At 31.9% G+C, this 6,000-nt stretch overlaps 1 protein-coding gene and 1 long non-coding RNA gene across 3 annotated transcripts in view; one reads left to right on the forward strand and one right to left on the reverse strand.

The window, feature by feature from the left end:
- Positions 1-6,000, reverse strand: part of LOC125243749 (raftlin) — an 84,501-nt gene that overhangs the window by 30,484 nt on the left and 48,017 nt on the right. The window lies entirely within an intron of this gene.
- Positions 2,254-5,809, forward strand: LOC125243754. Its single transcript, XR_007179110.1, has 3 exons — positions 2,254-2,592; positions 4,463-4,548; positions 4,978-5,809. It is a non-coding gene; the product is annotated as an uncharacterized LOC125243754 (long non-coding RNA).

The raw sequence follows: 6,000 nt of genomic DNA on the forward strand, positions 1-6,000 counted from the left end.
GTAATTCATTTTTTATAAAAAAAAAAAAGAAAAATATTAAGTCTTTTTTTTTTATTAAAAAAACAAATGAAAATTAAGTGAGATTGTATTTAAAACAAGAAAAAATATCTGCCAATGGGATAAGAAAAAAAACTTAATTTAAATAGAAAAGTTTATTTTCTTACACTGTTGGCATTTTTATTTTTTTAAGCATAAAGTCACTTAATTTTGATTTTTTTTTTTTCTTCCAGAAAACTTCATATTTTGTCATTTAGTTAATCATGTAAATATATCTTAAGAATGTTCAGGTATTTGGGTAACACTTTTATTTTTATTAAGTATTTTAATTCATTAATTATGCTTTGTGATGCACCTTATCACCTTATAATGCATCTTATGATCTCTTGAATAATTGTATTGATTTTTAAAACAATAAAAAAAATGTATTATCATTTTATATTATTTTTAAATTAAAATAAAAAAATGATATATAAAAACATTTTAATAATATTATTTTATTATGGTTTTTGTTTATTTTATTTATTTTTATTTATTATTATTATTTATTATTTTAAATAAAAGAAAAAAGTAAATTTAAAAATGTGATATATATAAATGTTAGTATTTAGTATTTTTGTCTTGTTTTCTAGTACAAATATCTAAACATCCTTAAATCAAGATGCATTTTCTTTAATAAATATTAATTAATAAATAAATAATTAATTAATTTTTAATTAAAAAATAGTTAAAAATATTATAGTCTTCTTTCCTAAAAAAAAAATCATAAAATTAAATTATATTGCATTTAAAACAAGAAACAATATGGTAAAAAAAAAAAAAAAATGTATTTTAAACAGAAAACTAGTTTATTTTTCTCACACCATTGGAATATATTTTTTTCCTGTTTTAAGCATAAAGTTCAGTCACTTAATTTTGATTATTTTTTTTTTTCTCAGAAAACTTTATATCTTGTCATTTAGCTAATAATGTAAATATATCTTACGAATGTTTAGGTACTTTATTTAAAGTCTTTATATATAAAGCTTAAAAGTATTCATTATTTATATTTATAATACCTCATAATCATCTTATGAATAATTGTAACAACAGTTATAATATTATCTAATCGAACACAACTTTAGCACTAAAACACACAACAAACAACCAATTTCAGATGTAACAAAGAATCTGCAAATAATGCATTTTAACTTTGGTTACAGTCATTTATGATGTACATTATGAAAACCTTTATAATGCATTATACATATGTTAATGGTATTTGTACTGGAAAACAATGCAGTAAAGTGATATCAGCTGCAATTTGCCATTTTTACTCAAAATATGATGCTAACTGGATGCCACATGTACAGTATGCACAGCTAATGTTCATTGTTACAAAATGCATACTGTAGCTATATAGTAAGAAGTGAGGCATTAAACTGGTTTGTGAGTGGTGTGTGAATAAGACACAGAGCTTTGCACAACTGTTTGGTGAATCGTCCCACAGAGACAAACAGTCAGAGTTTGGCCGCCATATAAACCAACCCAAACAGCTGCTGGAGCGAGTCTGTTCCAAAATAAACACAGTCGAGCGGTCAGCGCCGCTTCCCATATACTGCAGGTCACATGTGCGCAATATGCTGGAAGAAGCTGACTTCTTCCAGTCATCTGAAGTCATGCTGTTGAAGTGACAAAGTGTTGTTCTGCTTTTTAAAGTTAGAATAAATCTATATTTATATGGAGACAAAGACAGATGTGTGTGTGACTCGACAGCAGTACTGTGGGCTTGAACTGCTAAAAATGCCTCTCGGTGAATACCAAACAAACAATATAACCTCATATTTCCAGATCCAGTCATGCTTGCAGATTACATGGTCTCTTGCAGTATTTATCTGTTCTTTTTGCTGTAGATACAGACCACAAGTAGCTTCTTTGCACCATCTATTAATGCCAGGAGAATTTTCCAGCCATGGAGCTGTGTTTTGCAAGTTTTAGTGATTTATATTTTAATAACTTTTCTATATTTTAGGTCGGATTGGTGGCTTGATGGAAGGAATATTCTACATATGAGCTACTATTATGCAGTTCAAACTAATACTGTAAATCTTTCACAGTTCCTTGTTAAATTTATAGCTAATTTTGTTGTATTTACTTGCAAACAAATTTCACTCCCGTTTCTCTCGGCGAATGTTTTTAGGTGAAAAGTAAAAAGAGGAGACAAAAAAAGTGATTGTTCTTCTTTTCTCAGGCATAATTCCAAAGTTGCATTGTAAAATAGCACACACACACACACACACACACACACACACACACACACACAAAGCAAAGGGCGCTTCAGGCAAATTATTGGCCGGCTAAAAATAACCCTGGATTGCTCAATCATATTCTCCACAAGCTGTGAGATAAAACGAATGATGAGAAAATAGTCCACAGATACAAAAGCCTGCTAAACCGTACATGCACGGTTGGATCCGTTTAAGTATAATTAATCCTGGTATGTTTGATTTGATTTTTTGCTTTGTGTGTGTAAACAGTGACTCTCCCCGGAGGCAGATGCATGCTGGGTTTGCCCTCTCACAGTCAATGCTATTAGCTCTCTCCGCGTCTCCTCTGGTATGTGCACTTTCTGTGTCTTCTAGACAAAAATAAGCAACACATTTTATCACATGCCACTGGGAAAACACATATTGGGATGTTGCTTAAGTTGGCCTTAATCACTCAGAAAGTATTTTTCAGCCTGTGAACCGGAGCAGATCAGCCTTTGATAACATGAGATACTGTCGCTCATCCCATAGGAAAGACCGATCACAAAGGAGCTCTCTGTAATATCTCAATTGTTTTCTTAGACACTAATGAGAAGAAATGGAGAGCAAATGCAGAAGCCTCTCAGATATATATATATATATATATAAAGGACCTCAGTAACCTTGCATACACAGTACCAGTCAAAAGTTTGGACACATTACTATTTTTAATGTTTTTATAATAAGTCTCTTCTGCTCACCAAGGTTGCATTTATTTGATCAAAAATACAGTAAAAATTGTGAAATATTTTTACAATTTAAACTAATGGGTAAAAAAATTTATTTTAAACAGAAAACTAGTTTATTTTTCTCACACCATTGGCATATATTTTTTTCCTGTTTTAAGCATAAAGTTCAGTCACTTCATTTGGATTTTTTTTTTCTCAGAAAACTTTATATCTTTATTTAGCTAATCGTGTAAATATATCTTAAGAATGTTTAGGTACTTTATTTAAAGCCTTTACATATAAAGCATTGTAAAAGTATTTTAATGCATTATTTATATTTTGTAATGCACCTTATAATGCATCTTATGAATAATTGTAACCACAGTTATAATATTATCTAATCGAACACAACTTTAGCACTAAAACACACAACAAACAACCAATTTCAGATGTAACAAAGAATCTGCAAATAATGCATTTTAACTTTGGTTACAGTCATTTATGATATAATGTACATTATGAAAACCTTTATAATGCATTATACATATGTTACACATGTTAATGGTATTTGTACTGGAAAATAATGCAGTAAAGTGATATCAGCTGCAATCAAAACAGTCAAAAGTTTGGACACATTACTATTTTTAATGTTTTTAAAATAAGTCTCTTCTGCTCACCAAGGCTGCATTTATTTGATCAAAAATACAGTAAAAATTGTGAAATATTTTTTACAATTTAAACTAATGGTTTTCTATATTAATATACTTTAAAATATAATTTATTCCTGTGATCAAAGCTGAATTTTCAGCATCATTACTCCAGTCTTCAGTGTCACATGATCCTTCAGAAATCATTCTAATATCCTGATTTATTATCAATGTTAATGATATTTTTAATATTAATATTCTTTGATGAATATAAAGTAAAAAAAATAGCATTTATTTAAAATTGAAATATTTTGTAACAATATAAACTACCGTTCAAAATTTTGGGGTCAGTAATTTTACTTTCTTTCTTTATTTGAATGAAATTAATACTTTTATTCAGATTGGATGTGTTAAATTGATAAAAAAAAGTGATAGTAAAGATTTATATTGTAAGAAAAGATTTATATTTTAAATAAATGCTATTCTTTTTAACTTCTATTTACAGGTTCGAAAAAACATTAAGTTTCCAACATTGATAATAAATCATCATATTAGAATGATTTCTGAAGGATCATGTGACACTGAAGACTGGAGTAATGATGCTGAAAATTCAGCTTTGATCACAGAAATAAATTACATTTTAAAGTATATTAATATAGAAAACCATTAGTTTAAATTGTAAAAATATTTCACAATTTTTACTGTATTTTTGATCAAATAAATGCAGGTTTGATGAGCATCTTATTTTAAAAAACCTTTGTCCGGTACTGTGCATAAAAAGACACATTTTGCAATCAAAATTGCAAGATATATAATATTTAAATTCATTCTATACCTCTATACCCTTCTATATCTACATTTCTAGATCTGTAGGAGAAGCAAAGTTGATGAAAAACATCTGAGGACCGCATTTTCTCTCGCCGCTGAGCAATAACATGCTCCTCCCGTCTGGTTAGTCTGTGATTTTGTCTCAGCCTTGGGTAATATTCATTAATGTCAAGACATTTTTTAGCTGGAAGAATTATTATATCAATTATTTGCAAATAACAAACTATGGGGTGGGGGGAAATGTGACATTTACCAGTTTAATAATATTTGTTTGCCTGCGAAACTCTTTTTGTAGCTGTGTGCCACTGTAAAAGTTTATTTCCTGTGATTAATAACGGTAAGAGTAATAATGGTAACCCTTGCCCAAAGACATTAGACACAAAAACTCAATTACAGCAGCAGACTGTGGCCAATGCCGCAGAGACTATTAATAAGAAATGTAATTATTTTTACATTAACTCTAATACGCGACCCATCCAAGAGTGAATGATTACTCAGGAACACATACGAGCTTGTGTTTTTGAAAAGATTGCACTTTTCTGTTTCTTTCAGGCCTCGTGAGCATCTCTGTCAGTCATGCAAGAACCCGCTTCAGCCGTGTCTTTCCAGCAAAGACAAAGATGCTGCACTCATATTACTATGACTGGGAGAAAGTGCAACGCACAACATGGACGCCGAGTCAAAAGGGACTTTGCTTTTGGTCTCTGTGCCCTTTAACCTGGCGTTACATAACATTCATTTAAGTCTGGAACGAATTGAACCGTCAGATAGCGGAGAGAACGCGGAGTTCTGCCGCTGGGGAACACGATTCAATCCGATTTGCATGAGGGATGGAATAAAAGATCTGTGGGAAGGAACTGCTAATGTTTTCACAGAACACACGCGTGTGTTAATACCTAAAGATCCGGGGAACTCGCTATGACAAACGCCACGTATAACGTGAGGCATCTGTGAAATATGTTTGTCTGTGTCTCTAATGAAAGAGGATTATTTGTGGAAGTATTTCTTGAGGCTGGGCTCCGTGGAAGACTGCTTTATGTCATTAGTAGTCATTGCTCACAGTCGGCACACGAGCCCCAGGGCACAGCGGCACGCGTTAATTACTTCACTAATGACCCTTTGTGAGAGAATCAAGCTGTGGTTGTGGAGCTGTTCCCAAATCTCTCTCCTCCCATCATCCCCTCCTCTTCATCTAGAACCTCTCCATTGACCTGCTTCTTTCCTTCAACAGTTTTTAACCATTTAAAGGAGACTTTTTTCTAGAAAGGTTTTCATGATTAGAATGTTCAATGTTCTCTCTTCCCAGTCTGTCAGTAACGCTCTGTTTAGTTCCTGTCTCTGTGAAGCCCCTCCTTCTGAAAAGCACAATGTGCTCTGATTGGTCGGCTGGAGCAGTGTGTTGTGATTGGTGTTTGGGAAATGTCCCGCCCCTTAACATAACCACCAGTTTCAACACACTACTAACTAACTCAACCAGGCCCCGCCCCTTTATTTTGCGCATAAATTATTTGAATGAGGAATATTGTGACGTGTTCGTTCCCGGAAGAAACTCAAGACTGCAATGGAGGCGTTTCA

This window comes from Megalobrama amblycephala, linkage group LG13 (assembly GCF_018812025.1).
Source record: "Megalobrama amblycephala isolate DHTTF-2021 linkage group LG13, ASM1881202v1, whole genome shotgun sequence".
NCBI classification, from domain to species: Eukaryota; Metazoa; Chordata; class Actinopteri; order Cypriniformes; family Xenocyprididae; genus Megalobrama; species Megalobrama amblycephala.